A 12,156-nucleotide genomic window follows, 5' to 3' on the forward strand; every position below is an offset into this window, starting at 1 on the left:
AACCCGTCCTATGAACAGAACCACACATGCGTCCACTGCCTGCTTCTGTTTTGGAGTATGTGGCCTTTAAAGGCCTCGGTGGTGGGTCGGAACGTCTGACCTGCTGGCTGCCGGGCAGCTGCACTGGAGCAGCTGGGGGCTCAGGTTCAAGGCCACTGCGTGAGCACAATAATCAGATTATACAACACACTGAAGTGAGGCTCTGTATCATCTGTTCAGGATCCAGCCTCGACCAGAAGATGCAAAAATACAAAACCTTGTTGGTGTTGTTTGTAGGATGAAGTGTGAAAGCTTTCTCCCTGTGAGGCGGGGTGAAGGCGTCAGTGTTTCCCCGCTCGCTGTCTGTTGGTCAACTTTTCACCCCAACACCTGTCAGTCATCCTGATGAGCTGTTATCCTGCCTGAGGTGGAGGAGACACACATCACAGAGGTCGCAGGTCCACCTCTGTTACATTTTCATTTCTGAACTTGTGCTGTATCAGAATTATGAACACTTCCTTTTTCTCTGCTCTTCATCTGCTGCAGCTCATGTAAGATGATCGACCTCTGGACGTCCTCTGCAGCTTCCCAGGTGTCTTATCAATTGTCTGTTCCTTAATCCCGAGCTTTTTGGAAAAGCTCATTTCCTTGAAGTTTGCCTGAGCCCCTGCAGACAGCCAGGAGCCATCCTCCACTCTCTTCCCAATACCATGAATATGTGGAAGACTTGGACAGGTAACGGGATCAGGAGAGTGCAGCGTCTCAGCTGTCACTGAAGCCAATAAGTGAGTGTGAGGTGACACTTCCCAGACTCCGCTGATGAACTGTCGCACCTCTTTCATTTTGACCCGGAGCGAGACAAAGTCGTCTAAATCCGCCCACGCGGCTGGTTTTCACATCAGTCTCCTCATCGTCTTCATCGTGGACACAGACTGTCCACACAGCCAGAGACACGCTGTGCTGATGGACATTTCTCAGAGCAGGGACCTGAGGGTCAGAACAGGTGAATCCTAAAGCTGCTGTCTCACAGACCAGGACGCTTCATTTATTTGACTTGAGAAAGTCAAATAAAGTCAGGGCCTCAGGCTCACTCCACATCATCAGGAGCTACATGATTCAATTAATCTCACATCTGACTGAAGTAAAATAAGGCCTGGTGTGAGATCCTCCATCTTCTGGACCCTGTTGAATGTACTGTCAGAGAACCTCTGCCCTGCCTCCGGACAGGACAAACAGGTGAAGGTGGCGAGTCCAGTTTATCTTACTGTCACATAATCTTTACTCGCTGTGATGGAGGAACGACGCTAAGGTTCAAAACATGAAAACCACATCAGTTAGAGTCTGTCGGTTCAGTGTGTGCAGCAGCTGTGAAGCAGCAGGATGAAGGATGGATTATTTTTCCCTCCGTCTCTCAGCTCGTCCTCAGTTCGATGGCGGAGGATCTGCTGGACCATGGTGGACCAGACGCTGCTCGTCTGGCCACCTGGAGCCCGTCCGCCGGTTATTTTTCCTAATGGAGCTCCAGCTTTTAAACACTGCAGTCCTCAGAGTGAAGGTGGAAGTCTTTCAAACACAGCTGGGACGAGGACTGACCTCAGCGCGATGACCTTTTTATTTTGAGAGACAAAGATAGAAAACCACCAACGGACACATCTTTCTTCTCTGAGCTACGGCTCATCACACGTTCCCGTGGAGGAGTATTTTTAGAGGAGAAACCTCGGCAGCAGCTCATTAATCAGCACCGAGCTAAATTTGGTTTGACGTGACATCACCTGCGCACTGACCCAGGACCAGCGCTGGATCAGGGACTCAGATCCTGAACCCAAAGTGTCCACATGTTGAGTTTGTATGTGATTATAGCATCTTTCAGATTATCTTCAAGCTGCAGCCCTTACGCTCTGAAACAGCGGCGGTTCTCACACGACCACTGGGTGGCGCTGAGAGTGACAGTTTTCTAATTCTGCTCAAACTTTAACCGTCAGCTCGGATCTGTTTCCTTCGTCATTAAACATTTGGAAAACGGATTTTTTCATCAGCAGACGGGACGTAGGACCTCCTGATGATTACGGCTCTTTGTGCTTCATTCTACCTGCATGTGTTTCTGATTTGAACATGAGGCAAAGTGTTTTCATTGGCCGCCGGTGGCGCTCAGTTTCCTGTTACAGACGCTCTTTTGTGCCTCGTCCTCTCCACTTTTATTTCCTTTAACATGGAGGTAAGAGGCTGCTCAGCTTTTCTTCATCCAGCTAATTGGAAGCCACTTTACCCCCCCCCCTCCCCGCTCCTCGTTATGACAGGGTTAATGGCTTTACTGAGAGGGTACTTTTTACTGGGGCTGCCGGTTTCTACTGGGCCTCAGAGCCAATTACAGTAATCAGAGCCAATATGCGGATCCAGAGAGAGGAGCCACATGTGGTGGTTCAGGTGTAAACCAATCTGTGGAGGTTTTCTGCTGCAGAATAACTCATTGTTTAAACCATGTTTACGCTGCAATGTCGCTCACCTTCCCCCACCTCAGGTGAAAACCTCCAACAAGGACGTTTTAAAAACTGAAGATCTTCACATGTTTTTGGAATTAAAAGATAAAACATGAGGTGGCATTTCTCTTCCTCAGTCAAACTGTGTTTGTCCTTATTTACTTATAAAGCAGTTGTACTGAAGTTTAGTGTGGCTGCTGAAGCTGATGTGTCACTTTCACTCTATGAGATTTAACATGGAAAAGCCTCTGCTTTTACTTTACTTCTGTCTGTAAGATACTGGGGTGGGATACAAGGGAGACGTCTTCAGGTTAATGAGACAGAAAACAGCACATCCAGAGGACGATTGGAGTTAAATCAACTGATTTAGCTTCCTCTGAAGAACACACTGATGTTCTCCAGGTTCCCACCAAAGACACTTCCACAGTGAAAGGAATCCAGACCTGCAGCACAGATGTTTGTTTAGTCTGTCAGGTTTATTTTTAGACTGTAGCAGGTTCAAAGGTCAACTCCTGAGGCTCATACCTACAACATCTGTCAGAGAGAGGAGGCTGGAAAACCAATCAGAGGTGAGGACAGACCCTCAAACACAGAGACATGTCCTGCAGAGAGATGATGGACTCTTTTCATGTTGTTTTGTTCCTGATCTGGTTCTTTACAGCGAGAACATTCAGTGAGTCAAACTTTAACAAGCCTTATTTTGTCTGAGGCCTTCTCCTCTCGACAGATGATCCAGAACAGCTTACTGAAGCTGAACCGTTCCTACACCACAAGCTGCTTTTTGAAAGATGAGGTTTCATCAGACGTCCGTCAGACTGCAGCAGTTCACAATCATTTTCTCTCACAGATTCTGTCCCTGGTTCATTTGTGCAGTGAAGACGTCAGAGACGCAGACGCCATCTTTGTTTTCTGCTAAAACATCTGATTCGTTACCTAAAGTTCCGAGTTTAAAGTCAAACTTCAGTTATGATGAGAAAGCCTCTGACTCAGCCGGCGTTTGTCACCTCTCACGGCTCGGACACAGCAGCAGAGTGATGCCTCGTGTCCTTCGTCTTTTCCGTCTGCCTCTGGTTACAGTTTGTCTCTGCAGAGGAAACTTTGTGTTCTGGGAAAGCCCCCGACCCTCTGACACACGTCCCCCTCCTCTGTAATTGGGCCAATTACTTTTCCATAACAGGCCTGAAACACTTATGTATGTGGTTAGAATAACAATTTCCACATGAAACACTTGTTCATTCATAAGGTCCAGTGGAGCTGCAGAGACGGGGGATCCTCTGAGGACGTCACGGGCCTGAACGTCAAGCTGCAGAGACGAGCTGCAGCTTCAGTAGGAATTAAAGCCGCTGGACAACAGCGGTGTTTGTTTCCTGATCTGTGATCTGTGATTAGTGAGCGTCTGCCACCCTGGACTCGGCAGAGGGACAGGACCGTCCCAGCTGATCTGCTGCTTCTTGTTTTGTCTGCAGGGAGACGATCTGATGTTGATTAACTGGAAGCTGAAAGTCCTCAGTTTCTTTTTATAGTTCAGGTTCCTAAGGAGGACAAGAACATTCGACACCAACAGGGCTGATTGATATCTAATTAATCAATACATTTGGTATTCCTGCTCCTCAGAGGATGAACTGTGACCTCTCTGTTTCTCCAGTCCTCATTTTCTGTTCTGTTTTAAACATGGAGTCACATCATGGAGTTTTAACTGGAGTCACGCGGTTCAAAGCCTTCACAACATGAAGTTATTACCTGTGACCACCTGTTCGCTTCCACCTGCTCACGCTGAGGGAAGTGATGTCAGAAACACACCAACACTCAGGACATGACATGTGGAAGAAGTTACGTAAGTCGGTCATTTAGCAGGTGAGTGTGGATGCAGACCCTCTGTCGGACTCCACAGCAGGATGTTTACACAGTCCAGGTTTAAATAACTTTATTAATACCCCTGTCGGAGTATGACATCATGGTAAACAGTCTGATTTGATTGGTTGATGAGGTGATAAGGAGTCTATTTATACTCGTCCTCGGTGCTGCCTCTTATCATTGTGAGGAGTCTGATGACAGCTGAGATCACACACCCAGCTGGAAACACTGCGAGAGGCACGTACAGCCCATCTGCCCCCCGCCACTCAGGAGAGGTCAAAGGTCACGAGGCGAGGCCATTTTTCACACATGACCTTTGAAGTTCAGAAACAGCAGGTAACCAAACAGCTGGGAAGCTGTGACTGTGGAGTGACTTTCTTAAATAAAAGTGCAGTTAGTGCACAGTGTGCACTCGCTCCTCAGAGGATGAACCCTTTGGATTTATCCTCTGACTTAATGACCACAGGTGAAACTCTGTTTAACTCGATTCTCACACTTTAAATCTGATCTGGCATCTTTATGATAAAGTTAGTTTTTGGGTTTTTCTTTATCTTTAGATTATTTTCTGTCTTTGTCTCAGTTGCAGAATAAATGGTGTCAGTCAGTCAGTGGATGAGAATCATTTATATGTGGTGACATTGCAGCTTTGAAAAGAAAAGCAAGAGAAACAGCTGTTAATCCTCCATTTCAGACCTGTGGTGAGGTCAGAGGTCACGGGTCTGTGTTCACACGAGCCTCTGCTCGGGCTCTTTGCCATCGAGGCCAAAGAGTCATCGTGTTTTTAGAAAGCAAAGGGAGAAACAGATGGAGTGATAAGGGCCACAGAGGGAGGGGTCCATTAGTGAAGGCCGCTGAGAGACTCTTCCGCCCCAAACAAGTGAAGCAGTCGGTTTAGTTTCACGCTCTAAATTTATCCTGGTTGTTTTCGTGCTAATGAGCTCATCTGTCCACTGCGTCGGTGTGATTGGATTCCTGATACCGCAGCTTCTCGTAAAGTCCTGTCAGCAGCTGTGATGGTATCTCTCTTTACTATCACCCCCTCCCTCAACATCACATATTTAACAAACGAGCCTTTAAATTCCCTCATTTTAAATAACAGGACTCGTTGTCCAAAGAAAAGAAAAACAGTTCAAACTCTGTTCCCTGGCTGTTTTCCTGATGTGTGAGCAGAAATCATCACGGCCTGATGAATCTGTCTGTATCCTCACATAGTTTTGTTTCTAACGAACTTGGCATGTTTGAATCAGGGATTGATACAAACCGATGAACTAATAATCCCAGTTTAAAATGGTGATTCATCACAGACGTATGTGTCCTGAACACGTTCTCTGCCTTCAGAGTCTGTTCATGGGCAGAAACACGTCTCAGTGTGAACAGTCACGTGTGATTCATTCAGTGTGCAGACGTGTGTCTTTCTCTTATTAACCTCTGTGGTGGTTTTATTGTTGCTGCTGGACCCGACGGGGATTTGACTGATTGACAAGAAACAATGGATGACAGAAGCCGGTGCACGTGCACACGTCCCAGGATCCAGAGACTGGTTTGATCACAGTCTTCTTCTTCTAGTAAACTGACCCAGTGGATTCCCTCTCTCATCTGTGTGTGTTTTCCTCTGCAGAGCTGTAAAGACACTCGGTGTTCGCTCTTCCACCCGTCCTCCAGGCTCCAGGACGCTGTGTGTGTGATCCACCCCGGCTCGGGTTACTCTCTCTGGGTGTGGAGCTGCGCGCTGAAAGCTCCTCTTCCTTGTTTTGATTGTGAGGGAGAGGCTCAGACTCTCAGGCTCAGGCTCCAGGATGCTGAGGCTCTGCTGACCTCTGACAACATGTCATCATGGGACACGTACGAATGAGCAGCATGCAGACAGGGACACGAGTGAAGGCTCTGATTCTACTGGACGATGAGAAAACTCTTTCTGTCTTGGACCTGTCCTGCCACCCTGAGGACAGGTCCACAATGGAGAGGGTTTGTCCTCTGTGGAGCAGGAACAATCCTCGTCATGGAGCAAAATGTTTGGTCGAGGAGTTTTGTCCTGAAGGTGCAGCTAGCTAAACATTCTGACTGTTACAAATGTGCCCCCCCACGTTACCACAACCCCCACCTCACAGGTCTACGTTTGCTCTGTTCTTTGTTTCGTCTGGTGTTGCAGCGAGTTGAAGAATGAATGAATGAATTCTCCTCAGTGTAGATGAAAGCTGAGAAGCTGTTGTGTAGATGTGTTGCTCAAAATGTTTGATGGAACAATTCATTGATCTTCTGTCCACAAATAATGAGAGAAAGACTCAAATCAGAAACTTAAACCAGTTCCTAAGATCTGAGTCACAAACAAAAAGACAAGACCTTCTGTGCTTCTGTCCACAGACCAGAACAGACTGGAGGTCTTTGTCTTTGTCCCTGTGAGGATCTGCAGGTTGTTACCTGACAGGTGAGCTGAGGTGTCTGATTAACTCACCTCAGAGAGCAGGAGCTCATCATTGAAAACAGCTGCTGTAGGTTTGGTGCTATCACAGATCACTGTCCTGAGGACGGACTGAAGCTGATCATCCAATAAATAATAAAAATCAATAATCAATACAAAAATCTAACTTTCACACTGATCTGCAGGTTTTAGCCTGGTGTCGTCTGTTTTTATGTTTCATACAACTCACAAATGTTAATGAGCTTTACATGTGATGTTATATTTTCTAATCAGTTCATTATATTTCTGATCACATCATTGATCCTTGATAACTCTCCTCATAATTATGGTGAAGTTATACAGCAGCTGAATTGTTCCTCTTTTTGTCGGCGAATGTCAGGTAGAAATTTAAATCTATAGTTTTTGGTTTTGTGTTTCGTCCACTCGTCGTTCTCCCGCTCTCAGTCATCAGATTTATTTAAATCACGCCTTTATGTCCTCTGTTGTAAACACAGCTTCCTCTGCACGTTCACTTTTTTCATTTATCTGTTTGATTAAATGTTTTTCAAGACGTTCATCACTGAGATCAGTGACGGATCCCAGGTTTTCCTGTTGATAACCAGTGAATCTTTCTCTGTCTGAAGTGTTATAGGATCCGTCCAATTAAAATTAGGATGAATCTGAAGTTTTATTTTTTATTGAGTCCCAAACACTGGAATCTGATGTCTGAGCCTAAACTGGCAGAGATGCTGAATACAAAGGTACAAAGCTCCAGGTTTTCAGAAAGACCTCTGTCTGTTCCAGTGTTGAGAGGATGATGAAGTGCAGGGTGGACAGTCTCTAACCCCTCATCCTTTATTTTCAGGGGAACACAGGCGTCCATTGAGCAGAGACAGGAACCAGAGGCGTCCACGTCTCCTCTGTCTGCAGGTACTTTAGCTCAGCATGGACTCGATGAAAAGGTGTGAAGCTGTTTGTCAGGAGTTTCTCTCTGATGTTCACACCGTCCTCAGAGTCCGGTCTGGACTGTCAGACGGCAGAAAGGAGAAAAATGAAACCCCCTGACATTAATGATGAAGCTGAAGTGAAATGAATCATCGACGCTGGAGCTTTGGTTTTACTTTGGCTCTGAACGTAGACTCGCTGAGGTGGAGCTTCAACCATAGAAACTACGTTTTCTTTCACTTCCTTTGTTCACAAGAGTCAGTCGTGTTAAAGTTCATCTGATTTTCCCAGAAGAATGTTAACATTCACACACACACACACACACATCAAACGTATGTGTGTGTGTGTGTGTGTGTGTGTTCACATTGTACCTTCATCCTCAGCCTGAGCAGAGCTCTAATCAGGCACAACTGGACACACCTGTGGAGGTGTGCACAGCTGAGGAGAGAGCTCCAATCAAGAATCATTAGGACACGAGCAGAAAAAATCTAATATCAGATTCAGATTCAACGACAAAGTTAAAAAAAAAAAAAATCATCACAGTGAAGAGAAGTAAAGTTTAGTTTCACAGTCAGGAAGGAAGGAAGGTGGGAAATTAGGAAAAGGAAGAAAGGAAAAAGAGGGAAGTGAAGGACTGACCGCTGTTCAGAGTCAGTCATGCTGCAGAGTAAAATCATAAGAGGCTCGAACTCAGTGTGAAATATTGTCTTTATGTTTCAGTCAACAGTCTGACTTCGTCGTGGTTTCACCATGAATCGTCTGTGTTGAGTTGTAGTTGTGCGTGGTCACTGTTACGTAACCGTGCCGCCGACCATCCTTCAGCGAGGGTGTGGCAGGCGTGTGGCGGGCAGGCGTGTGGCGGGCGGGCGTCGCCCCAGCTGTCAGCTCGGTGGCGTCAGTGATCTTCTTCTCCTCTGATCTGTTGATGGGCCTGTTTGTGTCTGTTGCTGACAGAGTTCACGTCACGTGGAGAGAAGCTGCACAAACCAACAAACTGCTGCGACACTTCACTCTGCTGAGAGTGGAACTGGTCACGTTGTGAATGAACGTACACCTGATGGTGGCGCTGTTCAGTTCATCCCCCAACAAAGAAGACCAGTGTCTGTCCCCGAGCCAATCTTTAACTCAGTCTGTCTTTCAGACTGTGGAGTCCACCTTTTCATCGTCCACCCACTGGCTCTCATCCACCACCAGGATCTACACTCTGAGGTGATCTGGTCCTGTCCTTTGTCTTTAATTTGGACCGAGGCTTAACGAAGACGTTTTGCAGTGTCCCTTTAATTCTGGAATGTGGATCCACTTCTTATGGACAGATTTGTATATATATATGTTCTTGTTCCCCTCAGGATGAACCGTAATAACTTTGACGATCCACTGAGGTTTTACTGCAGGATTTCTGCAGGTTTGCCTGGTTGACCCACTGAAGACCTGGTGCTCGGTTACATCCGCTCTCGCTGATTAAATGAAAGTCTGTTTGTGTCCCTTTGACACCACTTTGACTACGTTTCGTTTCTGTCTCCATGATCTGGTTTGTTTTCTCTGAACTCCAGCGTCAGACAGCTGCTCTGTCTTTCTTCTCTTTGTGGAAAATGTCCTCCACAAATTAGCTCTCCAAACACCATTTCCAAAACGCACAAATTGAATAATTCGGCCCAATTAGCTGTACAAACACACACTTTCAGGCATGTTAATGGGATTAACGAGCTGCACTTAACTGTTGACATTTGTGTCTTTAAACCAACATCCTCTCCTGAAACGAGGCTGCATTGATTAACTCCTAACAGCACAGATGCTAACAGCGTGGGACACGTCCAGCTGAAGTCTCTCCAAAAACAACCCGACGGCGTTTGAAGTGTGAGCGAGCGTCCGGCAGACCTGAACAACAACATCAAGGTTTCCAGGCCACCAAAGAAGAAGACGCTTCAGCCTGACAGGCAGAGGAGAGTCTGCGTGGAGCAAACACCACCAGCTGATTAATTAATTTCATTACAGAGTGGAGCACGTCAGGCTGTTTGCTGTGAATGTACAAACATATCACCTGTCCCTCAAGGTGTACGGTGTGTGGGATCCCTCCCACCTGTCTCTGAGACGTCTCGGTGTGCAGGGACTTCGTCTGACATCCAGACTCTCAGTAAACAGTCGTCACGTGAAGCATTGAAATGATGTTTTAATCAGGAGGAAACAGTTTTGAGTTTTTGTCTGAGGACAGGTTCATGTTCCAGCGTCCGAACACGCACTGTTCCAGTCCTGTACCTGCACCAACCCAACAGTCAGTTACATGTAATTCTATCTAAAATATGTGCTCCCATGTGGTTGGTTCCATCACAGTTGAAGAAATGTTTGGTCACATGACTCAAATTTTCTATCTGGCATGCAGTTAAATCTTTACCTCCATCGTTCTGAAGTCTTTCCATCTTCCTCGTATTCCTGACTCCAGACCATCCTGGCGCCACGAACAAGGAGTTTTTCTTCTTCTTTCTCCTCTGTCAAAGCTCGTCGTTGCTGCAGGCCTGTGAACTGGACTGTTGTAACAGATACGACGGGCAGAAAGTTCAAAGTCCTCCCTCCAGCTTTCTGAGTGCGTCCTCTCAGCGAATAAAGCCTCCTCTGTGAGTCCGGTTTGCAGCTTCGCTGAGGCGCCGATGGGAGCTGACAGTGTGTTTCATCAGAAAGAGATTTCAGATGAAAGCTGTCTGGACTCGGGTCAGGGCCATTCGAGATGAGCTCATTTTTCAATTGACTTGAAAGCACTGAAAAGTCACAGACAGCGTAGAGCTGTGCCACGGGTTCGTGGTCATGGCCTGATGGGAGCCACTGTGAGCCTTCGTTCATCCGTCTCTCTGAGCCATTTGTAGAAAAACTCTTTCATTTAATTTTACTAACTCTCCTGTCATCTCAGATCCCGGCCACCTGATTCCCTTCCCCCACTGCTCACCTGTTAGCCATTCCCTCATTAGCTCCATGGTGTATACCTGTCCATTTCCACACTGTCCTCCCAGCTGCAGCTGCCCGTCTCTGCTCTGCACTGAGTCCTGACCTCCTGCTGTTTTTGTCTAAACTCAGCTGGTGAACATACCTGCCTTTTGATTTCTTATTTTGAAAGTTCAATCGTTTCGAACAGTTGCAGTGTCAGGTGTTGGCCTCCAGATGCCACTGTTTACACCAAACTTGAAGTGAACTTTTTCTGGCACAAACACTTCAGTTCTTCAGAAAACTGTGTTTCCTGATTCATTGCACAAAAACTCTGTGTTCTGGGCATCAGAAAATGATTCACCTTTCATAACAGCCCGTATGTGTGTGTTTCCATCTCTTTATAAAGCTGGCCTGCAGCCGGTCATGGTGATCCTCTGTAAAAGCTGTTAAAGCTTTGTTGATCTTTGTGATTACATGTCGTCTTGGCTCCGACAGGTCCGAAGATTCGTGGGAGGTTCTGAGAAACATTAATGCGAAGGAAAGCGTTTGGCTGGTGTGGATGGAGCTTTTAGCACATTCCTCTGCAGCAGAACGTAGACGTGGTCTGGGTTCAGTCCTGGTTTGTCCCCGCTTTGCTCTCCTCCTGCAGAAAACTGGGCAAACTTAAAGCCAGTCAATCAAACGGGCTGAATCTGAGTCAGCAGGTTGTGGATTCTGCCATGCTGCCGATAGCTGAGCTGGCTGTTACTCTTCTCTCTTTCTCCACACTGAAGAAAGGTACTTCTGTGTTTAAACACACTCTGTGTTTTTCTCTGTAAGGAAACCTCTCAGGAAAATCCTGACCTCCACTTGGAGTGTTACAAAGATTATTTAAAAGCCAGCTTGCCACAGTGGTAATGATTATGAGTGGTTTCAGACCTCTACTAAAATATGATGAGCTTACTGATGATTTTATGTGACAAGTCCAACCACATTATTTGGTTGACCCCCAATTTTATTTAATAACTTTAACACATAACCCTCATTGTGACAGTGGAGAAACAAAACTAAGATTAAGTGTTCAGTTAAACTGGTATTTATGACGACAAAATCTGGACTGAAATCAGTTCGCGGGGACCTGCCATCAGGAGAGAAAAGGAGTGAGTTCAACTTTAGTGAACAAAGCTCAGATTCATAAAGTGTTAACCTGAGAGGGAACAAGTTAAAGGATAACTCAGCTCCTGTCGTGGAACAAACTACTCTACAAAACGGATTAAGGACACTGTCTTTAAACTGTGTGAACCTATTGTCCAGGTAAAGGTGAAGCTCGTGAGCTTGCTGACTTGCAGGTAGCGAGCGAAGCCACTTGACAGGTTACAGAGCCTGGTTTGAATGAACATGTTTGCTGATAAAAGTCATGTTACAGGAAAAAACTTTGTAGATTGCATTTGTAATATTTTGCTAATAAAGTCAGTCAGTCCATACGTAGAAGCTGAGAGTTACCGCTCTCACCTCACTGCATTGGAACAATAAAGTCTCTGAATATTACCACCTTTTGTCCTGTAGCAGCCGGTGAGTGGAAGTGAGAAACGTCTTTGGAGCAGGTTGAAG

The sequence above is a fragment of the Toxotes jaculatrix genome, chromosome 22 (genome assembly GCF_017976425.1).
Source record: "Toxotes jaculatrix isolate fToxJac2 chromosome 22, fToxJac2.pri, whole genome shotgun sequence".
NCBI lineage: Eukaryota > Metazoa > Chordata > Actinopteri > Toxotidae > Toxotes > Toxotes jaculatrix.